Source organism: Neophocaena asiaeorientalis, unplaced genomic scaffold (genome assembly GCF_003031525.2).
Source record: "Neophocaena asiaeorientalis asiaeorientalis breed wild unplaced genomic scaffold, Neophocaena_asiaeorientalis_V1.1 scaffold307, whole genome shotgun sequence".
NCBI classification, from domain to species: Eukaryota; Metazoa; Chordata; class Mammalia; order Artiodactyla; family Phocoenidae; genus Neophocaena; species Neophocaena asiaeorientalis.
In genome coordinates, this window is record NW_020171817.1 from 2,248,675 (window position 1) to 2,275,620 (window position 26,946).

Below are 26,946 nucleotides of genomic sequence, written 5' to 3' on the forward strand. Positions count from 1 at the left end.
CACGGTCTATGCTTTATTTCACAGTTTTCCCTCCCCTCAACGGTCTTATCCGAGTGACTGTTTCAGGTTTAAGCAGGGGAACCAGGGCTCTGCAACTTTTCTCAGCCAGAGAGATCTGGGCTTCTTTGTTTTGGAAAGCAGTAATGTCACGCCCAGTGTCACTTACTTCTGGCAAGTGGGACAGCTGATGGATGACTTCAGGACGGGGACCTGAAGCAGGAGAGCGCGAATGGGAAGGAAAACGTGCTGCCGGCGGGCTGCCGCTCTCTGGCGCCTCGCACGGAAAACCTCTGTGGCAAGAGACGCCGCCAACCTCCGCCCCCTGCGGCAGTGTAAAGTCAAGAGTAGTGGCTTGCTACTGGTTATTTTTAACTCTGAGGGGACGATTAGGGCCTTGCGAGCTTGTCCCCAGAGGCCCCGGTCCGAGCTGCTGACTCAGAAGACACAGACACACTCCCTCCCGGGAGCAGTAACAGGGCTCCTTAATTGGTTTGAAAAATGGCAGCTGGATCGCAACAGCTGCTGCTCTCTGGCTGCGGCGGGGGAGGGAGGAGGACGCCAGCTCCGCTGCAGCCTGCAGAGCCCCGCCTCGGCTTTACGCTCACGCACCGCCTTTCCGTTCCTTCTCCGCGTTGTTCATTTCTGGCGCCCCTCCCCCAACGCTCTCTCCGAGCCTGGTCACGTGACCAGGCCTCCGCTCATCCTCTGCGCCGACGTTGCTGGAGGCAGCCCTTCCTGCCTGTGCTGCGGGGCTGGTAAGTCCTTAGTGAGAGGTTCCTCTTCTGTCCCTCTGGCCCCAGGCAGCCCTCGTCTGCTCGTACCTCGGATGGAAAACTTGCGTCTTATTTTCTCTCGAGCATTTGTCCGTCTGTCCTTAACTGCTCCCTTTGCTGCCTCTGAGTTCCGAAGTGTGCTGACTGTCCGGCAGGGCTCCAGGCGTCCTTCTCGGGAAGCAGGGACACTGGAACACACCGGACCCCCAAGGGTGAGAGCAGGTTCCCCACTCTGGCTGGGAGGAGAGCTGAGTTTTCTTTTGCCTTGGTTTCCTCATCTGTCAATGAAGAGGGTTGGGTTCAATCAATTTGTTCTCAAATTCCTTTTTTCTTTCAGCGGTTTTATTCAAACAAAAACTAGCAGGAAACACATCCTGCAGAGCCCTGTCCACTCAGCTTCACGCCCTCTGTCCCCGGCTGACCCCTCTCCCCTGGGGCTCCGCAGAGCACAGCTCGGAGATCACCAGACTGGACTCTCCCCAAGGCTCCTTTCAGCTCTAACAGGCTGGGATCTTGGGGCTGGAGTTTTCAGGCGGGACCCCAGGAGAGGAGAGGGGTCTGCAGTGGGGCAGCCTGGCCCCTCCCATCTAAGTGCTCGGGGACAAGAAAGCCCCGATGACAACTTCTCGTGCTAGTGGCACCACAGCCTCTAGCCTCACTTTACCTAAAATCGAGTTGGGGAAACGGATGGGCATTTGCAAGCACCCTGGCCCACCCTGGGCGGTTGAAGAGGTAGGCCATGTGGAGGCTTTTGCACTTCTTTTTCAGTACAGTGGAAAGTTGTTGAAAGGTTTTAAATACAGGCTCAGCAAGATCTGATTTACACACTTAAAAGATTTACATGCTTAAAAAACTCTAGTATTAGGTTGGAAAGTGGATTGCGAGGATAAGCCTGATAGCAGGAGAGACTGCAAACGTCTTCGTTTACTCATTAGTCTTACTGAGAGATGACAGGATACCCAGGAGGAGGGAACCTCATGTCTACACAAAAGCCTGCACGGCAATGTTCAAGCAGCACTATTCATAGTAGCCAAAAAGTGGAAACAACCCTAATGGCCACCAGCTGCCCAATGGATAAACAAAATATGGGGTATCCATACGGTAAAAATTAATGAATGGAAACCTCAGTTAAATAGAGTCGGGAGACCATCAGGGGGAGGTCTCACCCCTGCGTGGACAGCAGAGCCCAAGGGGGAAAGAAGAAAGATTCCCCTTCTTTCTGGCCAAGACTCAGCCAATAAGAAACAGGGGCTCTGTTTACTAAGCCCGCCCACCATCCTCCACCCTCTATAAAGGCGGCTCCTTCCCTCGCCTCACAGGGGTTCGTACGTGGCCGCCAGGGTTGAAACCTCGAGTTGCAACTCTGCTGATCCCGAATAAACCCGTCTTTGCTGGCGGTCTTTTCACTTTAGGTCAACATTTCGGTGACCCATCCAGGAACCAGAGAAGACCCCCGACAGCTCCTGGGCTGCTGAGCAAACAGGTGCGGCGCCCACCTTGAGCTCATTGTCACTGCTTTTCTCACCGACCCTGGATTTTGAAGGTACATCTTTCTCCTGGGTCCCAGCTTCTTTGCGTTCGGAAGCTCTCCAGGTTTTATTCGGGATGGATGCTAAAGCTGGTCCTTTCTGGTCAAGGCCTTGTTCTGTATGCAAGTACTCATTTGACACTTACTGTTCCAACTGGCTTAGGCTTGCCTTTTGGGTGGATCCATGGAACGCGGTCTGTTCTAGGGAGCCAGGCTGAGGAGCCTTTGCCCAGGCTCCTCTGGGACCAGACTGTCCCCTTAGCACTGGCTGGTGTTAGGCCTGTGGGCTGTTTGAGCTGTTTTGGCTGTTTGAAAATTAGTCTTGGGAGTTCCCTGGTGGTCTAGGGGTTAGGATTTGGCGCTCTCACTGCCGAGAGCCCGGGTTCAACCCCTGGTCGGGGAACTGAGATCCCGCGAGCCACGCGGACAAAAAAAAAAAGTCACTCCTGCCAAACAAACAAAAAATTACCTCTGAGAAACGGGATCCCAGTTATTCAAATATTTTGAGGGTGCTCCTCGGCGCTACGAACAGCCTCCTGATATCTGTCTGATGTTACGTTTCAAAATCGCGGTCCTTCCTCATTCACTTTTCTAACTAAATGGACTCACCCGACCAAAGGCAACTTAGAATCTCAGCAGCCATTATGCGGAACTTTTGAAATCCCCGAACTTTCTTTTCTTAAAACTGAATTGGACAACCACAGTTTTCAAATTTCCAGAACCGAATGGAACACCTACCTCTGTTGGCATTTTGAGGCTTCCAGATGTTATTAGGAGCCTAAAGTTGCCTCTCTGCAAAATAAGATGTTAAGATGAACTGAGGCCAACAGACAATTAAAGATAAAGTGGTTCCTGAAGCTCAGGCTCTTCCTCGGCTTCTTTGCCTCAGGCGCGGCCCCCCAGCACCGTCTTCCTTCTGCCCTTCTCTGCCGCCTGCCCCTCCTCTACACCCTCTGCTCCCCCCAGACTAATTCTCTTGCCCAACTTCCCTTTTTCTCTGAAATTCTTTCCACTCCCTTTTCCTCTAAACTGGTCAGAACCTGTCCCTTTAAAATTCAGCCTTTTGAGAATTCAGAGGCTAAACCTTTCATTTCTTTTTTTTTTCTCGCAATAAAGCAGGATTTTTAATACTCATTTTACTGGTGAAGAAACTTAGGCACAGAGAATATTAAAGGTTTGTTTGCCCATACTCAAATAACAGGAAGTCTTCGGAGTTACTGCATGAGCGTGAATGCGCGTACACTAAACGGTAATGAATTACAGAAAGAGTTACCATGTCTGGGCATTCCCAGCAAATGGTATAGGTTGAGTTTTTATTGAACGCAGGTGGCGTTTCTGTAGTTGTCTCCTATCTTGAGAGATACTCGATGGGAGTCACTGCCTGGTGCAACAAGTGTTTATTTCTTTGAAACCCTTAATTTCTTAATCCTCCCTGGACTAAAGCCACAGTCAAAGATATTCCTAAAGTAACCAAAGATCCTCACACATTTGCTGAGGGATTTCACACAGTCATTCAAACCTATCAACCTGGATTCTCCGGCTTATCTCAACTAGTTCATATGCTTGTCAGGGAAGCCAGGCCCAGCATTCAGTTTGCCGCTAATTGGCAGAGTCCTGAAAGATCTCTAGAATTACAACTGGGAGACCTGGCCATGTACTTATATGATCAGACTCAGGCAATCACTCAGTGACTTTATCAGGCCATTCCTAGGACTTTTCCAAAGACTGTTGATGGGAGCAAAATTCAGGCTTGCACACAAAGATCTGATGAATCTGTTCATGACTATTACCATCAACTTCAGATTATTTTAAAAGAAAATTCTGGTCTTCTTTAGATGTTGATTCCACCTGGGTAGCTTTTAACTCTGTTTCTTAATGGGCTGAAACAGGACCTTTCCCTTCTAGTAAAAAGCACCAGAATGGAGTGGGAAACCCGCCACTGCAGATTTAGTAAATCTGGCCAACCAGCTCTCTCATGCTGGATGCGTCTCCTCAAAGGAAGGCTGCCAAAAGTCTTAATCTTCAACTGAAGCAAACAAAGGCCCCTAAACAAAAACAAAACCCTCCTAGTTTCTGCTGTTATTACAAAGAGCCAGGACATTGGGAAAGAGATTTTTACAAATTTAAGTGCTTCAGGCACCTTCAGCCTTCTAACGTGCCTTTCCAACATCCTCCTGATTGTGAATGACTCAAGGAACTACAGAGGCTCTTCCCAATCTTCCCTCTTAATTGGCTTGGAGAAACAGTTCTCCGGATTGGGGTTGAATCTCTTCCAGTCCTAACTGACACTAGAGCCAGAGTGCTCAACCTCACTACTACAAAACAGCCCCTGTCTCAGAGTGCTAAAACCGTTCCAGTAGTGGGGATCTGTAATGCACCTCAAAAGGCTCCTGTCTCTGAACCTATTCCCTTTTGTTTAGGCCCTTTGAGAGATAGACACGCCTTCTGCTTAGTTCCTCTGCCCCTATCCATTTATGAGCCTGAGATTCCTTAGAGAAGTATCATGGCGGAATTTCTTTCTCCAAAAGGGGGAAATAACTCTAGAACTTGACGGCAGTCATCAAAGCAGCCAACCAGGTGAATTAAATGACCCTTTGACATCTTTTATTTGCTCCATCTCTGTTGGTGCTAGAGCTGATTCTGGAAACACTGATCATTTGTCCCCTTTGAATCAGCTACCACCCTCCTTGTGGGCAAAATCTCAAACTGATACTGGCAAAATTCACAGCGCACCTCCCATCAAGATTCAAATAGATCCCTCAAAACTTCTTCCTGGAATTACTCAATACCTGTAAGTAAAGAAGCCCTTCAAGTCATACAGCCCATAATGGAAGACTACAAGGCTCAGTGTCCCCTCTACTCATCCCTGAAACTTTCCCATTTTACTGCTGAGAAAACCTAAGGGCTGAGGGTGGAGGCTAGTCAAGGCCCTCAGAACAATAAACAACATTGTTATCCTTCGACACCCTGTGGTCCCTAACCCGCACACATTACTAACATCCATTCCCACCGGAAGGCATTCTTTACTGTAATTGGTTTATGCAGTGCATTCTTTAGTATCCCAGCTGAGGAAGCTAGCCAACACTTTTTGGCCTTCACTTGGGAAGAAAAACAACTCACCTGGACAGTAATCCCTCAGGATCTTACTGAGAGCCCTTCGTATTTTTTGCAAATCCTAAAGGTTGATCTGAATGATACAGAGTTCCCCAGAGGTTCTGCTTTGTTGCAGTATGTGGAATGATTTGCTTCTTCGCTTTCCTCAAGCCTCCTCACAGGATGACTACAGCCACTTGCTAAAGCTTTTAGCCTTAAAGGGACATAACATCGACAAGGAAAACTGCAGTTTGCCCGAAACCAGATTCCATATTTAGGGCATCTGATATCAGAACAAGGGCTAAACCAAGGTCCGGATAGACTTCATAATGTCCTAAGTTTCCCAAAACCCAAAACTAAGTGCCAACTGTGAGGTTTTCTTGGGCTAGTTGGTTATTGCTCTAATTGGATTCCAAATTTCTCTTTTATGGCCAAACCTCTGTATGTTTTACTAAAGAATAATGACCCTGACCTAATTTTATGGGAAGAATAGGACTACATAGGCTCTAATCACATTTATCAGATTCCCTCTTTCCTTTCTGTATATGAAAAGGAAGGGAATGCCCTTGGGGTGTTTATCCCAAAACACAGAGGCCACCATTGACCCATAGGGCATTATAGCCAGCAACTTCCCTGTGTGTGTGTGTGTGTGTGTGGGGTGGGGGGGGGGAAACCCTTTTGATTCTAGAGCTTTCAAAGAAAAGGAATAGAATTTAGTGACAGGTTGGATCTCAGGCATGAGAGAGAGAGGAGTCTGGTTCTTAGGCTCCAGAAGTGTTAGCCTGCGTGGACAGGAGTGCCGCTGAGCAGGGCGAGTACAGAAGATGAGAAGCAGATTGAGTGGGAGCCATGGGATGAGAGGGGGCGTCTGTGCAGGGAGGGCTGCCTTGAGGTGGGACTTCCACGGGGGGGTGTGGCCAGCGGACAGAGGCAGCAGTCTGTCCTGAGATGTAGATTTGGGCGCTGTCACGGAAACAGCCCAGACCACCATGCTGTCTGGTCCTCCGTGTCTTAGGCACGCAGCTCCCTCCATCCTGAGCACCTTCCCGCCTTCTCTGCTCTGATGCCACCTCCATCCTAACCACTCTTCCCCGCCCCTCCCATCCCAGGCAGGGCCCTGTGCTTACCTTTAGCTATGTTCTGACTGCTTGGTACTGATGCTGAGTGGTTTTCAGTCTGTGTCCCCCACTGGGACAGGGTTCCTAGTACATGGCAGGCAGACTGGCATGTGGTTATTGAACTGGAGTAAAACTTTAGCGTTGGTCCACCCTCTTAACTCTTTGCGATTGTTTTCCCACTGACCCCAGTTTTTAAGCCACAAGACCAAAACCTCATGAGGCATTCCCGTGAGGAATGTGAGACGGCCCGCGGGAGAGGGCCCAGGAGTGAACTTCACTGGTCTGGTCGCCAGTGTTGGTTCTGCCCTGAGCTCACGGCTTCTCTTTAGGTAGATTATTTTATACATCCTCTAGGACCTAGTGGCTCAGCTATAAACTAAAATAACGCCCGTGACCTAGGTATTCTCTGAGACAGTGCATCTGACAGCTTGCTGTGGTGACAGAGATTCTCCACGTCTGCGCTTCCAGTATGGCACCAATCGCCTCAAGGGCAGCCACCGAGACTGAAATGTGTGTGATTGTGTTGGAAGCTCAGCCCTAAGACCCCTTCCGGCTTGGTGATACCACTTTCTTTGTTTCTCTGTGCATTCAGTCTAATTTTCAAGTTCTGTACATATGAAAATAGAAAACTCAAAGACAGGCTATCTTTTATCAGGTTTTTGTTTGTTTAGCAAAATGTCAACATGTTTATAATATTAACTAATCATAGAGAAAACTTTTTATGTAATTAGTTTGAGGAGCTGAGGGACAAACAGCTCCAGTTCCAGCTGCAGGGCATAGGGAGGTGAGTCAAGGGTCCTGGGAGGAGGGACAGTGCCTTGAACAGACCAGACTTGCCCATGACCCCAGCTGCTGCCAGGTGCCATGCAAACAGCCCCACCTGTGCCTCTGCTTCTGCCTGGGGAAGGGGAGGGGGGTCCAAGCACTGAGGAGGCTGCTGCATGTGCCCACCTATTGGGAAGTGCCAGTTTGGGCACAGACTCTCTGCTGTCTATGGACCTGTGTCCCCAGTACATGTAGAAGTGGGTCCCCCCTAGCCCAGAAACGCTGTCGTGGGAGTGGTCCTCGCCAGGGGCCATTTGGCAATGTCTAGAGATGCTTTTGGTTGTCACCGGTTGGGGTAGGGAGTGCCACTGGCTTCTAGCGAGTAGAGGCCAGGGGTGCTGCAAACATCGTACAATGCACAGGACGGCCCCACAGCAAAGAATGATCCAGATGCCCCAAGTCTCAGTAGTGCTGAGACTGAGGAACCCTGACTCGTAGCTGTGTGGACTCTAGAAATGCAAAGCTCTGTCACGGCAACTCCTGGATTCCTGAAGCAGAGTGACTTTTGAATAAATGACATGTCTTATCTTCAGGACCATTTCATCATTTGGTTCTCCTTATTCTGTAGACAAAAGCCAGCCGTTGTTATAGTTTCCTACTATTTACATCACGTTCAATTTTATATGAGTTAGGCAGAGCCCAAATGACATTAAACAATTAAGTGAAAAAAGATCAGTTGCAAAATTTTTTTATTATTTTGATCGATCGCAGTAATTCTCTATGAAAGAGATTTTCTCTCTTTGTTCATTGATAATTGTGGCTTTTTCTCCCTACTGGTATATATTGATACATGCATAAATTTGTATATACTTTCAAATGGGCTATAATTTGTTATTCCAACTTGACTGTTATTTATAAATGTGGTTAGATAATATTCACCAGACAATAATCAGTATTTAATGCTTTTATTCAGGAATTTCTTGTGTGTTATAAACCATGAGGAAGATGAGATTCCTGCTTCACGGTGAGGGAAAGCAAAAGCCAGAATGCGGCATAAGTGGTTTCCTCAAAGCTGCAAGAAGGATCGAGTTCCAGATATTCAGTATTTCAATCCCTTGGGTCTCTGTATACAAAACACCTTAGAAAATAATTACTTTTTTGTTTAAACAGCTAAACTTTTCATTTGCTCTGTCTTAAAACTGTGTTTTATTGAGGTATAATTTACATATATTAAAATACACAGTTTGAGTGTTAAAAACAGAATTCAACTGAATAAAATCTTTAAAATTTTTATTGGCTTTATTCCATGATTCATGGATTGGGCATCATCCAGTCCAGCAGATAAAAAGGAACTCTGAAGAGCTGCACAAAATGAGATTTTAAAGGCAGAAGGGAGCGGGAACAAGGAAATTATACCAGGCCAAAAGTGCGGTTGCTTATTGTAAGGTTACTTTCCTTTAGGGGATGGCGGGGGTCTGTCAGGCAGATGACCTAAGTGGTGCTGGCCAGGTGATTTCTGATTGGTCGAAATTCCATTTCTGGGAGAGGGGGAAATTGTGATTAAGTCTCTGTTTGGTGACGTGGGGCTTGGCATAAGTAACTCCATTTTGGATCTGTTGTCTGATTTTTAACATGAGTTATGACTTTAAATTTTTTTTTTTTTTTTTTTTTTTTTTGTACGCGGGCCTCTCACTGCTGTGGCCTCTCCCGTTGCGGAGCACAGGCTCTAAAAGTTTTTAAACGTTTTAGAGCATGATTTGTTAAATGTACACTGTAAATAGATCTAAGAGGCACAGTTTGGTTGACTATACAGCTCCTTAGTACATGGAGAGGTCAATAGCTGTTCTCACGTCAATAACATCTCACTAATTTTGTCAAATTGGGAAGAAGTACAGCGTGACTTAACAGGAACAATTTTTTTTTTTTTGGCTGTGTTGGGTCTTTGTTGCTGCGCGCGTGCTTTCTCTAGTTGTGGCGAGCGGGGGCTACTCTTCATTGTGGTGCACGGGCCTCTCATTGCGGTGGCTTCTCTTGTTGCAGAGCACGGGCTCTAGGAGCACGGGCTTCAGTAGTTGTGGCACACGGACTCAGTAGTTGTGGCTCATGAGCTCTAGAGTGCAGGCTCAGTAGTTGTGGCTCGCAGGCTCTAGAGCGCAGGCTCAGTAGTTGTGACACACGGGCTTAGCTGCTCCGCAGCCTGGGGGTCTTCCCAGACCAGGGCTCGAACCCATGTCCCCTGCATTGGCAGGCGGATGCTTAACCACTGCGCCACCAGGGAAGCCCGACAGGAACAATTTTGAATTGAGAATATTTGTTAAAGAAAAGTATTTTATTATTCCTTAGGAATTAGGCTCTCCTGCTACAAAATCACAGTGTGACCTCAGGCAACTCACTTCACCTCTCTGGATCTCGATTTCTTCATCAGGATAGATTAGGGGATTCAACTGCAAGAACTCGTGGGTCCCTCCTGGCTCGAAAGCGCTGTGCTGCGCGGAGCCCTGACTCAGCACCCTTCTTCCTGGAGCTCTTCCCTCCTGCCTCCCGTTGCCCAGCCTCCCCTGGCTCTTCTGCTGCTCTTTCTCCGGCTCTGTCGGGCGCTCCTCTTAAATGTCAGCTTGGACCTGTGATGCTGGAGCTACCCAGTCTTCATGGCGGTAGCAGCTACCTACCTGCTAACCCCTGCCCGCTGCCATCTCTGCTTCAGGGTCATGTCACCGGCCAACCGGGTGTGGCGCACAGATGCCCACAGGCACGTCCAGCTACCGTGTCCAGCGGGAGTCCCCCCCCACCCCAAATGCGGCCCCTTTGCCTACTTTCCTTATTTAAGTGAAAAGCACCAGCGCTCATTTCAACCTCAGAGCAGCTCCGAGCGGTACTATTGTCCCGTCGCACAGAAGCTATACACGAGAGGTGAAAACAGTGACGTGCAGAGAAGTTAGGGAGAGATCTAAGGCAAGTGAGTGGTGCGTCGGACGTGCGCTCAACGTCTCCGCTCCAAGGCCAGAACTCTCGACCCCTGCCCTACGTGCTCTCTTGCCCAGCACAGGAGCCTGGGGGTGGTCCTCAACCCCCAATCCCTCCCTCACCCCCCCATGCCCAGCCCCACGCCAGGGCCTGCGGACCAGAATGGCCCTCGGGCAGCTCCTCAGACCTCACAGCTCATGCTGTGAACAGCTGTCCTTTCTACTGTCTAGCCAGCGCCGTGTGTTTTGTATTTTTGTGCTTTTTGTGGGTGATTTTGCTGTTTAAATGGCCCCCAGGCCTAGGGCTGAAGTCCTGTCCAGTGTCCCTAAGAGCAGGAAGGCTGTGACCTGCCTTATAAAATGGGTGTGTAAGGTGAGCTTCGTTCAGCGTGAGCTGCAGTGCTGTGAGGCTGTGAGGTCAGGCCGGTGAGTCAACAGCACAGCACACCCACAGAGAGGAAGAGGGGCTTCCTGTAATGACGCTCGTCCAGAAAGCACTAAAGGCAGTGCATGATGAAGTGACGGAAAAGATGGAAAGGTGGCTAAATCTGTGGATTCGTGAGGTGACAACTGATTAAAACAATTCATCGTGAGGAAAGCCGAAGACGGTCACGGCCACAGGGACACGGCTGTGGGCGTCTTCGTACCACAGCCTTCGGAGCTGTGGTGGCTGACTCATGTTTCCAGGTGACCTGGCAGAAACGTTACACCTGCGGATGGAAACACCCGCTGAGTGTCATCCAGGCGAAGGAGCAGTTGGTCCACGCCGCCCCGGCCTTGTTGTTTGAAGACCTGGCGCACGAGCCTGGAGAACACAAACCAGGTTTGGTTGACAAAATGTGACCAGAGGCTCCCAGGAACCAGACTCCACACTTCCCAGGAGCAGCAGTCCAGCCTTCACCCTCCAGGGTTGGCAGCAAGTTCACGGAACACGACTGCGGTACAGAGAGTCGACCGTGCTTCTCACTGTTCCTGCCACGTGGGCTCCAGGCCCGCTGAACTCTTTGTGGTTGCCTGGTGCCCTCTCCTCCTCTCCACCAGGCCACCTAGACTCACCCTGGAGGCTCAGCTCCAGTCATCCCCAGGGGCCCTCTCTGGATCCCACCCTGGAGATGCTCCTCCCCTGGGCTTGTTAACACACCGTGTCCACCTCTGTCTCAGCAGCATCTCAGCAGGATGCTCATGCACGTGTTTGACTGTCTCCCCCACCAGTGTGTAAGCTGCTGCAGGGCGAGGCCCTTTATATACCTCTGTGTGTGTGTGTGTGTGTGTGAGAGTGTGTGTGAGAGAGAAAGAGAGAGAGATGGGTGGCCAAAACCAACAATCAAAGATATTTCTTATGGTGTACTTTTACTTTATTTTTAAAAGTAACACATACTACCATGCCATACTTGATTGACTCCATGCTTCTGTGCGCTGGTTCTTAGCACAGAGCCTGGCCCATAGAGAGGATCAGTACATATTCACTGAAAAGAAAAGCATAAAGGTTAACAATATCTATTCATTCTACCTAATTGAAGTTCCCGGGTCATAAATTTTTAATAAACAGATAAAATAGTTTGAAATTAACATATTAAATTAATGGCTTGTTCTCTGAAATATCTAAAATAATTGCTCTGCCCTCTGTTTTCAATTTGAGCTCTCTGTAATAAAATTTTGCTGAGAAAATAAACTTCAGCTCAATCCAAATGGAATAAGTAGGAGTTTGGAGCGGTCAGTCTGAGTTAGCGAGTTTTTACTGTGCTCAACATAAATCTCGAATATTGAAGCCAGAGAGGGCTCAACGTACACCTGTGTTAATTAGGCTCTTCCAGGTGAGCTAAGGAAGCTGGAAGGGGAGGAACAGAAACAGCCTCATCAGGCCGTCGGGGCCAGGAAGGAAGGCTGTCTGTGCACAGCCGGCTCTGGCCTTGGACAGCGCCTCCGGGACTCAGCGACTGGCTGTCTCCCCGTGAGCGGGCGTCTGCTGCTCCGGGAGCTGCTGTCGTGGGGACTTGGCTCCTGCAGCCTCTGCTTGGTCGTGGGCCGTCCTGACCTGTCACTGCTGCCCCTCTTCTCCTTGCCTCCTTCATGCTCCTGCAGACTGGCAAGGGCTGAGGGTCCTTGTAGGTCTCACATTCAGGTCCCCACAAAGAAGGGAGGCGATTGCTTTCAGATAGTTTCTCTCCTTCCTGCCAGGCAGACACCTCGCCCCAGTCCACCTCCTAAGACGGAGGTCATCCTGTAAGTTAGCTGCCCGTGGGCCCAGCACCTCCCCTGTGAGCCAGAGTGGTGGAAAGGCACGGCTGCTTCCTCAGAAGGCCTGTGGACATGCGACGCTCCTCTCTCAGGCCACAGAGGCAGCACTGACACCTGGAAGGTTAGGTGGATCGTTCCAAGGAGCGTCCTTTCAAAGCCCCTGTGGTCCAGGTCTCTGGAGCACATCACCTCTCCAGTTTTGAGACTTGCCTACTTGGCTTGTTTATTTTGAGCTGCTCTAAATGTTTGGGTGTAGCCTTCAGGGATTAACAGACAGATCTCATATATGCAACCTCTAAATGCACCGCCAGTGGGTCCTTTATCAGAATTACTTATGGATGAACATTAAGGACGTCTGATATCACTGAACACTGAATAAGTGGGTCTGCAACATTCTGCTTATTTTCATTTGTTTTCCTTAATCTAAATAAATGAGTTGCTGCTTTAAAATATATATATGTGAGGGACTTCCCTGGTGGCGCAGTGGTTAAGAATCCAACAACGCAGCCAAAAATAAATAATTAATTTTAAAAACAGAGAGAGAGCTTATAAACCTCGGGCTGTTCCCGGACATTCCACTCATCGGTATCACTTCGTTTAAAGTGGGCAGATTCACACCTCGGAGCTGTCGCCGACTCTGCTTCTGTATGTGACCCAGTTTGTTTACTCTGCTTCCTCATCCAGTCTCCCCCATCCTTGGCCCCTGACGCATCTCCGTGTAATTAGGAGATACAGCCCCTCCCCACTCCCACCCCAACTGCTCCCAGTGTAGACGGGTCGTGATCCCCACAGTGAGGGTGGGCACCCGGCTATTGGGCCACAGGGCAGCTCCATGGGGAGAAGAGGCGTCTGACCCCCTGTCCCCCTGGAAGTGAACCAGCAGGCAGAGTCTCCAGGAGGCCATTCCTATGTCCAGCTCAACCTTGGACCCTGATGGGCTCACAGGCCGAGTGCAGTGTGTGGGCAGCTTCACGCCTGCTCTGGTAGGACGGTTGTGGCGGTCTCAGGAAACACATTTATTATGTAGAAATTAAAATATTTGTCATGCTTGTACATTTGTGAGACTGGAAGCCATATTTTCTCTTATATTGCGGTAATCTACCCTCGTATTTAAAATAATGATAATGTCAACCACTATTAAAGTCTGGTAGGTGGTTCTGCAGCTCACTGATACAGAAAACACTGGGAGACTTGAAGCCCCATCCAGTAGTTGTCTCAGGTCAGCCAGGTGAAGTGAGGTTCACAGGATTTTGGTGAATCTGTGACTCTTGATAGGGAAACATCAAAACCTTTACATATGGATTTCTGGATTTCCTTGTTATAATTTTGGGCATAGAAATTACACGACTTGGTTATGAAAATAAAGGTCACCTAAAAGATCCAGAATATATATATATCTCAATTTTTTTAGATTATCATCTAAAATAAGACATTTAAAGGTATTTTTGAGGAACCTGGGCTCATTGAGAACATGTCTACAGGCCTCTGGGAGTTTGAGAATCCTGCTATCATTATTTCAGTGGAAATAATCAAGAGCTCCATCTCTCCCTCCCAGGGTTTGGAGATTCCTGTAAAATGCCAGATTGACCCACCAATCTTGATTGGATGGTTAGCCTAACAAATCTATTGTAATGACCAGTTATAAACGTTATCTGAAAGGACTTTCTTCTTGTAGGACACGTTTAACACTTAAAAGATTATACAAAATACTGTCCCTGCTTTCTGATAGTTACCAATCCTGCGTCATCACCGTAAAACATCATAATAATATAATTATAATTTAAAAAATCAGAAACAGAAAAAGACCATTCTGAAAATAAAATCTAGTTTAAAATTAACACGAAATAAATGAAAATCCCAGCAATGTTTTAAAAACAAAAGTTGACAGTCTGATTCTAAAATCTCTATGAGCTGCAAAGGGCCAAAAAAAGCCAAGACATTGTTAAAGAAGAACAACTAAATAAGAGAAACTACTCCATAGATGCAAAATGCAATACAAAACTACAGCAATTAGGGCAGTAATAATGAAACAAGAATAAAAAATAGACCTGTGGAAAAGACCAGAGCCCCCAAACCAACCCACACATGTGGCTATATGATATATGACAAAGGAAGTACTGTAGATTAGTGATAAAAAGACATTAAAACAAAATAAAGGTGCTGGGTCATTTGGATAGCCACATGTAAAAAGGCAAGTCTTGAAATCGATCTTATATCATCCACAAAAATTAATTTCAGAAAATGTAGCTGTTTGTTGGGGGGTGTTTTGGGCCGCAACATGCAGCTTGTAGCTGTTTGTTGGGGGGTTTTTTTGGCCACAACATGCAGCTTGTGGGATCTTAGTTCCCCAAGCAGGGATCGAACCTGCGCCCCCTGCATTGGAAGTATGGCATCTTAACCACTGGACCGCCAGGGAAGTCCCTGGAAAGAATGTAGCTTTAAATGTGAATGCTAAAAAATAAACTTTCTTAAGATCAATTTCTTTTATGATCTAGAGGTAGGGAAAGAATTCTTAAACAGATCACACACACACAAAAAAACCCAGCAGCTATATGGGAAGAGGTTGATAATTTGTTTTTTTGTTTGTTTTGTTTTGTTTTTTTAACATTTATTTTATTTATTTTGGCTGCACTGGGTCTTCATTGAGGCATGCAGGATCTTTGTTGCAGCATGCGGACTCTTAATTGTGGCATGCATGCAGGATCTAGTTCCCCAACCAGGGATGGAACCCAGGCCCCCTGCATTGGGAGCACGGAGTCTTACCCACTAGACCACCAGGGAAGTCCCCTAGACTGATAATTTGGACTACGCTCAAATTAAGAATTTGTTTATTAAAAGATATCATTAAGAGAGTGAAGAGACAATCACCAAGTGGGAGTAGATAGAGGCAACACAAAACTGACAAAGGGCTCATGTCCACAATATGTAATGAACTCCTATAAATCAATAAGTAGAAGGCACAATTTAATAGAAAAATGGGTAGAAGACCTGACCATGTAATTTACCAAAGAAGCTATCCAAATGGTCTTCAACTTCTACAAAATCATGTAATTCAAACTAAAATCACAGTGAGATTTTATACACACCCTCTAGAACAGCTGAGATTAGAAAGACTGGCAGCAGCAAGTGTTGGGGAGCCTGGGGAGCAGTGGGGTCTCAGTGACAGCTGGGGGAGTCTACTGTGTTTGGCACTGTGTGGTAGATCTGAAAATCAGCATATCCTAGGAGCAGGTATTTCACTCCTGGTGTAACAGAACTGCAGGCCCATGTGCCTCAAAAGACATATGTAAGGATGCAGCAGCATTTGTCATAGAAAAAAAAAAAACTTGGGAAAAAACTAAATGAGACTCCTGGTTTCCAGCCTGACCTGTCCCTCTTGTCCTCACAGCAGGAAAAAAGTAGAACAAACTGAAAATCAATAGCTTTTCTTGGATTCCTCAGAGAACTGAAGTCCAGGGCAAACCGCTACCTCCAAAACTGGGGACAGGGGACTACCAGGAATCGTAGCTCAGCGCAGAAGCTAGCACCAGAGCCAGTACTGGAGAAGGAAAATGTTAATTGGCAAGTTGCTGGAGGCTCAGTGCACACAAGCTTGAAAATTAAAAATTAAGAGAGGCCAGTCTTACATAAGGCGCCCCACACTTTTGTGAGCCCACCTCCAGGATCCCCACTGGCTGTTAGGCTGAGCATTAGAGAAAAACTCTCTCTTGCTTTCCACGTTTCCACAGGGGAGGGGAGGGGTAGCCCTTTGGAAGTAAGCCCAGAGCATTCTGTTCTTTTTTTTTTTTAATTTTTATTGGAGTATTGTTGATTTACAATGTTGCCTTAGTTTCTGCTCTACTGCCAAGTGTATCAGTAATACATATACATATATCCACTCTTTTTTTTAATTAATTAATTTATTCATTTTCTTGGCCGTGCCGCGTGGCATGCGGGATCTTATTTCCCCGACCAGGGATCGAACCTGTGACCCCTGCAGTGGAAGCGAGGAGTCTTAACCACTGGACCACCAGGCAAGTCCCTATCCACTCTTTATTAATTCTTTTCCCATATAAATCATTACAGAATATTGAGAAGAGTTCCCTGTGCTATACAGTAGGTCCTTATTATCTTTTATTTTATTTTTTAAAATTATTTATTTATTTTTGGCTGCGTTGGGTCTTCATTGCTGTGCACGGGCAGGGGAAGCCCCTAGTTATCTATTTTTATATACAGTGGTGTGCATGTGTCAATCCCAGTCTCCCAATTTATCCCTCCCCACCCCCACTTCCCCCCCAGTAACCATAAGTTTGTTTTCTACATCTGTGACTCGTGTTTTGTAAATAAGTTCACTTGTACCTTTTTTTTTTTTTAATATAAGCCATATCATAAGCCCTTCCTCAAGGAAACTTTCACCAGAGCCCAACCACCTTGGGAATTACCAGAGCCTCAGAGTCCTGGGGGACGGGAAATGCCCAACTGCAGCCTCCTCTACCCTCCTGTGTCCCCTGAGTGGGGACAGGGGAGTGGAGTGGTCGGCTGAGAAGCACTCTTGCAGGTCACAGCCCTAGGCACAGGCTCACTGCATGGTGAGGTCTGATAGACACCTCACCACCATATCCAAGGGCTCCTGTAGAATCACAGGAGATTATAGTAGAAAGAACTGCAAACCGTATTTAAGAAAAAGACTCTAGGAAACCCCAGAGATGATAGGGGAGACAAAAACAAGGACACAGAGGAAATTTTAGCCCCTAACACCTACAACTACAGCAAAGAGCAAACACAGCTTAACTTCTAGCCATACAAACAAAGCTTCTCACTAAAAGCGTATTTACCTTTACCCGGGACATCATGTCTATCTTTCAACAAAAAGTTGCAAAGTGTACTATACGGCAAAAAACGCAGCTTAAAGAGACAGAGCAAGCGTCAGAACCAGACTCAGATATGGTGGAAAATTTGGCGTTATTGGACCAGGAATTAAAATAACTATGATTAATAAGCTAAGGGTTCTAATGGAGATAGTGGACACTTGTGAGAACAGGTGGGTAACGTAAGCAGAGAGATGGAAACTCTAAGAAAGAATCAAAAGAAAATGCTAGAAATCAAGAACAATGTAACAGAAATGAAGAATGCCTTTGATGGGTTCATTATAACCTAGACATGGCAGAGGAAAGAATCAGTGAGCCTGAAGATACATCAATAGAAAAGTCCCAAACTGAAAATCAAAGAGAAAAAAATGTCACCGAGTCCAAGCTTGCACTGCTCACCGCTCGAAAGGCCAATCGATCGAGAGACGAGGTGTTGGGACAAGGAATAGTGGCTTTATTTGGAAAGCCAGCAGACGGGGAATTTCTTCTTTCTTGCAGGCATTCACAGGTGGGCCTTGTCAGGATGTTTCCTGTGAGCTAAACAAAGGTGTTTTGGCTTAACAGTCAGGCTTGGGAGGCCAGGTTCCAGGAAATGGGCCATTCTGTATACCTTAAGTAATAGGCAACAGCCCTTTAGTAATTAACTTGTAGCGAAAGCAATAGAACCACAAAGGATAAAGTAAAAGAAACAGGTCTACTATGGAGTCAGATTTGTTCTTCCCTATTACAAAAAGCATGAAAGAGACAGAACAGAATATCCATGAACTGTGGGAGAATTACAAAAGGTGTAACATACACATAATGGGAATACCAGAAGGAGAAGAGAGAAAGGAACAGAGGAAATATTTGAAGTAATAATGGCTGAGAATGTCCCCAAATTAATGATGGACACCAAACCACAGATTCAGGAAACTCAGAGAACACTGTGCAGGGAAATAAAGACCTTACCTCTAGTGGGACAAGGTAAAATTCCATCTGTCTCACGAATCATGCAAGCAAAATAGAAAAAACTCACCAACTTAGAATTCTGTATCCAGTGAAATTGTCCTTCAGAAGTACAGGGGAGGGGCTTCCCTGGTGGCGCAGTGGTTGCGAGTCCGCCTGCCGATGCAGGGGACATGGGTTCGTGCCCCGGTCCGGGAAGATCCCACATGCCGTGGAGCGGCTGGGCCCGTGAGCCATGGCCGCTGAGCCTGCGCGTCCGGAGCCTGTGCTCCGCAACGGGAGAGGCCACAACAGTGAGAGGCCCGCGTACCGCAAAAAAAAAAAGTAAAGGGGAAATAGACATTCTCGGACACACAACATTGAGGGAGACACCCCCCAACTACTGGAGGACCCGGCAGACTGAGTCAGTGCTGTGCCTGGGCTACACGTGGGAATCGGTCCAGGACGCACTGATGGGCTTGAGCGTGACGAAGTGATGACCACCTGTCTGCTCCTGGGCTACAGGACACCCCAGCTGGAGGGCTGCACCGTCCCCATGAAGCCCCGCCCTCAGCCGACCCAACCACAGCTGCAGTCCTTCCCCGGCCTGTGAGCTTGTGCCCTAAACCTCGGGCTCCACAGCCTCCCGGGCTCAGGGCTGTGGCCTCTGGTTGGTGACACTGTGTCTCTCGAGTGGCCAGTTCAGTCGTGGGAGAGATGAGACAACCAGCCACGGTGGGCAGCACTTTTCAGAGTTCCTTGTGAATTAACTTGTCTGCAGTCCCCTGAGTCCTTCTCTGCACAAGCAGGACAGGGCCCCAAGCACAAATTCTACCTGAAAACCTGAAAGAGAAATGGAGCTGTCCAGAGTGCTGGAATCGCTGAGCGTGACGGAGCCCTGTTCAGCTCAGGGGACAGTGCCCTGCAGGCCTGGGGTGCTCTAGCGCCCCAGGAGTCACAGCATTAGGGGGAGCCTGATCCAGATCTAACAGGAGGGCGGTGGCTCAGGGCAGCCTCCCTGCTCCTCTCCGAGTACCAGCTGGAGAGCAGACATGGAGTGATGCCTTCGGCCTGAGCTGTCTGTTTAAAAGTCACTTGTTAAAGTGGAAGAGCCCCTTTCCCCTGGCCAGTCCTTTCCTATTTTGTACAAGTTAATTTATCCAAGCCGTTAATATTTTGACTCCTGAGGGAATATTAGGAGCTGGGTACGTAAATATGGATGTTAAACAAATGTATTTATTGGGCAGCTACTATGTGCTTGGATGGTGCTAGAGCTAGAAAGCTGATAAGATATACTGCTTGTCCTCCAGGAGCAGTAATTAGTTGGAGATTCATTCGCAAGTATTTATTACGTGCCCAGCACCCAGCAAGTAATAAAGAAGCGTCTCTTTACTTTGGTGCATGGTGCAGATAAGTGAAGAGGCTGGGCCCTGAACCCGGCCTGGGGGTTTGGGAGGTTGCGGGGAGTGGAGGGAAGGTGAGGCTTCCTAAAGGAAGTGAGGATTGAGTGCGTGGGTGGGTGGAAGTGAGCTGGCTGAGGAAGGACGGGATAGCAGGGACCTTCGGAGACCCGGCCCTGACAGAGCAGAATGTACATGTCAGGAGTGCATTTAGCAGTGAGCTGTGTGCGTAGTGAAAACAATATTCTGTTCATCTGGAAAGGTAGGGTGGACGAGGTAAGTTCTGGGCTGCTGGGGTCTAGCAGAGGCACACAGCAGGTCCACGTGCCTTCCTGTGTTGCCCGGAACATAGACATTAACTGAGAAGATTTCAGTTGCATGAACTCAGTGCTTTCCATAGATGTTCTGTAGGACACAAGGTGCTTGGATATTAATAAGTGCCACGTGATAAATAGGTCCTAGGGTCAAACTGGTTCAGAAGATGCAAATATCCACTGTGAATCTTTAGAGAGGGTAAAGCCTTCAATTTTCCAGGTGGTCTGGGGAGATTTTCACCTGAGTGTCTTGAGAAACAAGTGCTCAGAGTATACGCTGGGGATGGCCGGTCGGCACCCAAGTGGCAGGGATGCTGCCTGGCAGGTCTCGTAGTTCTGATTCTCCCTGAAGATGCACTGCTCCCCAAGATCTACACAGCTAGAGGCAGGCTGGAGGGAGGTAGCTGCAAAGCACTAATGAGAAGACCCACAAATGGAGAGTGAAAGAAGGTGACCAGTTGACAACTTCAGTGTTACCCACAGCTCCTCTGTTGTGTGCTGGGTGTTGAAAGCCCTTCAGCTCTCAGAGTGCCAGCTCTACCTGATGGCTGGAAAGCATCTGCCCTTTCTTCTCTCGTTTCTTTGCATTCTTCTGACCTCTTAAGGCACTGCAGAGACTGGCATGGCTATTAAAGTCAACAACTATTTTTACAGGTGGAACGTTGGTTGGGAGAAAGGACTTCTTGATTGAAATAGGAAACACTGACTGGCAAGTAATTGTACATCTTTTGGTCCCTCGACACTTGAGAAATTTGTGCTTTCTAAGAATGGTGGTTTTCAGAGGAAAACTAGCTAAATTTTTTAGTGAAAGCTACTTAAGGGTCATTTCTCATCCATATTATAAATGTCAGGGTTATCAGCAAGTGTAGGTCTTTCCTGGAGAATCTGACCCACGCTTGGGCTTCAAAGGGAGGAAAAGGAACAGGTTTCTTCTGATTTCATAGAGCATCTGTTCTTGGGTCACCTGTACAAAATCATCGCTGCCCCAGTTACTCTTCTGACGTCAGTATTAATTTCAGTGTCACGTGATCTGCAGTTTTCATGATGCTAATGTACTTTAAGATCCTGTATGAAGAAAGGTTCTTACAGATCACATAGGAGTGTGCATTAGTCTTCATGTGTTCTTGCTGAGTTTGTAGACGTCGCCTTTAAGGGACGTCTCTCAGGATGGGGAGGACTTGGACTTGAGCAGAAGGGAGGTAACCGTGTGAGCAAATGGAGGTGGGAGTGTGGGGTGTGTTTGGGGTGGAGTTCTTGTGTTTATTTATCGTTCCCTCTTGTCACACTTGATCCGGCCTCGGTGCCTTGAAGGAGCCAAGGTTAGGACGGTGCAGGGGTGGTGGGTGACAGCATTCAGAAAGGGAAATGTATAGAGAGCAGATTTTGTACTAACCTTTGTTGTATCTACTTCATCTCCATTAGGTAGATGTCTTCTGCGTTTCGTGTATACTCCAGAATCATTCTTCATCCATATGGAAGTCTGTCGTGTAAATTGCTTAAATTTTGAAAGTTATCCTATCTCTAAAATCAAATCTGGTTGGATGTTGCAACCTCCAGCCACCATCTTTCCTCTCCCACCTAAGTCTTTCACACACTCGTCCTTAAGAAGTGCTATATCATTTTCCTAAAATCATTAATAAAATGTAATTAAATACTTGCTCAGCTGCCTAAAGATGTGCATTATTGCACCAAAAAAATAGAGCTACTCAAAATTTACGATGTGAAGGGAAGTAAAACCTTGCATTATTTTCGATTAACTCTTAGTGTTGAAACATTGTGTCTCCCATGTGTGAGGTTAAAAATCTGAGAAATTCACTAGTTTTAAAAGTGTCATTTGGGAATTCCCTGGCAGTCCCGTGGTTAGGACTCGGTGCTTGCACTGCCGTGGGTCCAGGTTGGATCCCTGGTCGGGGAACTAAGATCCCACAAGCCACATGGCACAGCCAAAAAAAAAAAAAAATGTCATTTAAGGGGGAAGGAAATGAAGGCCTGTGTTGATCTGGGTGTGCGATGATTCACACCTCTCTTCCTGGCTTGTGGTTTGAGGGCTGGGGAGTGATGTTTTTATTCTGGGCAGGTCTCTCTGGGAATAAGCAAGAAGGTCTCAGAATCCCGCTTTCTTCTCACTTTCTCCAGATGAGCTAATGACTTATCATTCGTGCATTCCTCCTTCACATTTTCCCTCTCTTTGCAGATGCTGTCACAAAGTTCTTCTAACCTCCCCTTCGGTAAAGTCAGACTGTTGGCATCCACTCCTGAGATGCCAGCTCACATCTCCCTGCCCAGGGCTCAGTCACCACAGCCAATCCCCTGAGCCCCGTGTGCTTGGCCTCTGTCCTCTCAGACCGTCCCCAGGCACAGGGGACAGATCTCAGGCGGGGTGGACCTGAGCTTTGTCCAGAGTCAGACTGCTTGGTGAGGCCACCAGAGAGTTCTGGAAGGTCCCTTGATTGAAGATTTTGTGGTGGGTTTTGTTTGGTTTTCTTAATTAATTTATTTGTTTTTATTTTTGGCTGCGTTGGGTCTTCGTTGCTGTGCGCGGGCTTCCTCTAGTTGCAGCGAGCGGGGGCTATTCTTCATTGCAGTGCATGGGCTTCTCATCGTCGTGGCTTCTAGTGTTGCAGAGCACAGGCTCTAGGCGCACGGACTTCAGTAGTTGTGGCACAAGGGCTCAGTAGTTGTGGCGTGAGCGCTCAGTAGTTGTGGCTTACGGGCCCTAGAGTGCAGGCTCAGTAGTTGTGGCACACAGGTTTAGTTACTCCGCAGCATGTGGGATCTTCCCGGACCGGGGCTCGAACCCGTTGTCTCCTGCATTGGCAGGCAGATTCTTAACCACTGCGCCACCAGGGAAGCCCCTCGTGGTGGGTTTTTCAGCATGCCCTCTAGGCTGAGGTGCTACCCTTTGGGGGCATGGACTTTCTCCTTGAATAGGACCAGCACGATACCCAGCACATAACAGTGCTCATGAAACAGCATTTCTCTCTTTTTCCTGCAAGGGAGTTCCAGAAAAAGAACCACAAGGAAATTTCAGAAGAGAGACCACAATGTACAATTGAGGTAGATCAGGAATGTTTTGTGGTTGAGGGTGATTTGAGCCAAGAATCGAAGCATAGGCACATTCGTTCACCGGATTCTGTGGTCTCCCTGGTATAGTCCAGGTACTGCCACAGGGTAAGAATGTAATAGTGACGAAACAAACACAAGAGTTTGCAGTCTGGTGAGTCAGACAAATGTTCATCGAATAATTGCGTAAATAAATATCAATTTAGTTGGAAAGTGACCTAAATGCCCAGTGAATATGGGGAAGTAAAGTATAACATGTTTTTATATTTTTTTCTTGAAATACAGTCGATCTACGATATTGTGTTAGTTTCAGGTGTACAGCAGAGTGATTTTTTTTTGCCGATTATATTCCGTTATAGGTCATTACAAGATATTGGGTATGGTTCCCTGTGCTCTACAGTAGGTCCTTGTTTATTTTATGCATAGCGGTGTGTTACTGTGAATCCCATGCTCCTAATTTGCCCCTCCCTTCTCCTTCTCCCCTTTGGTAACCATAAGTTTGTTTCCTATGATATGACATGTTCTTTGGATTTAATATTATATAGCCACTGAAATTGTTTCAAAGAATTCTGAAGTGATTGCAGTAGCACTGGTTATTTAAAAAGGGGTGTATAAAAGCATAGAGTGTAATCTCTATTTTACAAAAACAAATGCATGATCGCCTCTGCACGGGAAAGTTGGTTATAGCACATTTTTCTTGTTTCTAGAGGTAGGCTTGTAATGACGTAAACTTCCTTCTTAGAACTGCTTTTGCTGCATCCCATACATTTTGGGTCATTGTATTTCCGTTTTCATTTGTCTCTGGGTATTTCTTGACTTCTTCAGTGACCCACTCGTTTAGTAGCATGTTTAGACAACACACGTTTGTGTTTTTGCAGTTCAAACACACTCTAACCACCCTACATTTCAGTCCCCAGGGGAGTCCCAGTTGGCCCCTGCCTCTCGGGGAGGCTCTCCAAGATCAGTAAGTGGGTCTGACCCAGGCTCCTTTCAGATTACTGCCTCTGCGCTGGGACTTGGAGTGTGTGGGATTTTGCACACGCCCTTTAAGAGGGGAGTCTCTGTTTGCTACAGCCCTTTGGCTCTCCTGAACATAAGCCCCACTGGTTATCAAAATCAGATGTTCTGGGGGCTCATCTTCCCCAAGCAGGAACCCCAGGCTGGGAAGCCTGATATGGAGCTTGGACCCCTTTCTCCTTGGGGAGAACCTCTGCAGTTCTGAAAATCTTCCCATTCAATTCTGAAAATCTTCCCATTCTCCCTTGTGGGAGAACCTCTGCAATTCTGAAAACTGGGGCATGTGTCTGACTATATTGCATCTCCTCTTATCCATCTCACCGTGGTTCTTTCTTTATGTCTTTAGTTGTGGGAAATGTTTTCTACTGGTCTTCATCTCATTCTCATAGATAGTTGCTCTGTAAGTAGTTGTAATTTTGATGTGTCTGTGGGAGGAGGTGAGTTCAAGGTCTTCCTGCTCAGCCACCTGGGCCACCCTCTCTGGTGGGTGTCTCAAAATCTGGGTTTTTTTTTTTTCCCTCCATCAAAGGGGACAGGAATTGTTGACGTACTGCTTTCTAGAGTACTTAAAGCAAATATGTTTCCAGATTGAATATTACGGCTAATGAAATTACCAGAGTGATGCATTCTTAATTTTGCTCCTTGATGCTAAGTGCACGTGACAGGTCTGCTGAGTGTTGCCCCTTTGCCATCCAGCGGCAGGCGGGGACTCACGGGGACTCGTGTGACCCCAGCTGCTCTGCCTGCCTCCCTGGGAAGGGGCTGCGTTCCGCTCTGTCCTCCCTCCAAGCTTCAGGAGCCCAAGACTCACTCTGTTGCTGAAAAATAGGAACCACAAGCATTTCTGGTGGTTTACTGTAAGGTGCAGTGATCTTCCTACAGCTTAAGGAGCAGGTTCTAAAAAACAAGTATCAGGTAGAACAATTTTGCACACATTTTCAGGTTAACCATGAAAAAAAAATGTCCGCTTGTTTAAGAAAATGCCACGATTTATGCTTTGTGATAAAAATTGTTTAATGATTATTAGTTGTCAAGCACCATGACCAAATATTTCCGATATAAGCAATGTATGTGATGGACAAATTAGTAATGGAACAATTAATACTCTAATACAAAAATATCAAGAACAGGCAGTTTTCAAAAAGAAATTTAAAACTCTAATTAAAATAGGAAAAGATTTTAAACATCACTAATAAGAAATAAATATAAAAGCATACATATTAAAGGATCAGATTGGCAGAGATCAAAAAACTCACAATTCTCAGCATCAGGAAGGAACTGGAAACGTGACTTCTTACCATCAGTGGGAATTACCCACAGATAGGTTTCTGTAAGGCTGCTTTCCAAAATATTATGACAACTTAGAAGATGCACATGCTTTTTCAACATGACGGTTACCTTCGTCCAGGATTGCTAAGTACGGCATTATTTATGTCACGTGACCATCAGTGGGGAGCTTACTGGGCCTGGTCCCTCTGAGCTGTAACTCACTGGATGCAGGGCTTACACTTAGCCCCAGGGGAAGCCCAAGTTGCTGTGCTGGTGACCGAAAGGACGTTTATTCTGGACAGAACGATCACAGATTCTAGAGCAGGGGCCCTGACATGTTGTCAGAAGGAACACTTTTCACTTCCTTCCATCAGATCACGAACATCTGCACAGGGCCGTCCTGGCAACTCTGCAGATGAAGCCTCACCCACGTGGCTCCCTCTCCGGGGCTCAAACGGCTGCTTTGAAATCTTCCTGCAGATCCTTATCTAGGGCAAATCCTGTTTCTCCACCCTGTCTGGACTAGAGATCGGCTGGGCCTGAGGCTGTGAGGAAACAGCAGGTTCCTCCTTTTCTCACTTCTTTACCACCTTTGTTAAAGCTTTGAGTTCCAGGGACAGCAGCCTTGTCACCCCACTCCGTTTTGGAACCTGGGCCACATGGACACCCCGAGTGTGTCCCGCCCCACCAAGAACGCTGTTTGCTCTGCTGGTGTGAATGTCTCTATACGCAAGTGCCCTCAGACGCTCAGGGAGTGTGGTTATTGTGGTGTGGACTGTGTGGTCACGAGGCAGAATTTGGGCCTGGAGACCTACTTACATACACTTGGCACTGATTTACTTACCAGCCCCTGACAAGTCACTCCAAATACTTGTCTACGAATTCAGCTATATTGTGCAGCTAACCACTGTTGTAGCCAGATCTGCTATTAAGGGCTTCACACCCATGAAGTACCGAGTAGATGTGTCAAAACGTAATCGTGATAATAATAAATTAGGGCTTCCCTGGTGGCGCTGTGGTTAAGAATCCGCCTCAGGGGACACGGGTTCGAGTCCTGGTCCGGGAAGACCCCACATGCCGCGGAGCAACTAAGCCCGTGCGCCACAACTACTGAGCCTGCGCTCTAGAGCCCGCGAGCCACAACTACCGAGCCCGAGTGCCACAGCTACTGAAGCCCGGGTGCCTAGAGCCCGTGCTCTGCAACAAGAGAAGCCACCGCAATGAGAAGCCTGCAGACGGCAATGAAGACCCAACACACCCAAAAATAAATAAATAACTTTAAATAAAATAATAAATCAGCTCAGGCAGCTCATAAATACAGCTGCCAGTAGCTGCTCCTTAGCCCTGGTTCCTTGTGCTGGAGCGACGTCTCAGTCAACATTCTCTAGGGAAACTGTGCCTTTCTAACCCACTGCAGGAAAACAAGGAAAAGAAACTACCATTTCTTTCCTGTCTTTCATCTGGTAGGCACCGTCCTAGTGCTGCGGTTATTTCCCATTTCTTTCTATTACTTAATGTGAAATCTGCACCGTTTGTGCAGTTGGTTGGAGAAGAGAACACACAGGAAAGATCACGTGGATTGTGAAGCCTGCCTGTAGGGCTTGCAGTACACAGTCTGCACCACTGCATCGCAG

At 47.2% G+C, this 26,946-nt stretch overlaps 1 protein-coding gene across 4 annotated transcripts in view; it reads left to right on the plus strand.

Moving 5' to 3' along the window:
- Window positions 1-709: 709 nt before the first annotated feature.
- Window positions 710-26,946, plus strand: part of RPP40 (ribonuclease P/MRP subunit p40) — a 44,724-nt gene continuing 18,487 nt past the window's right edge. For 3 of the 4 annotated variants that reach the window (XM_024738567.1, XM_024738552.1, XM_024738576.1), the window contains exons 1-2: window positions 853-985; window positions 2,186-2,316. The gene's annotated coding sequence lies outside the window, so the exon portion shown is untranslated. Of the gene's footprint in view, window positions 756-852; window positions 986-2,185; window positions 2,317-26,946 lie in introns of those variants that run through there. The other variant, XM_024738559.1, reaches the window with a different exon arrangement.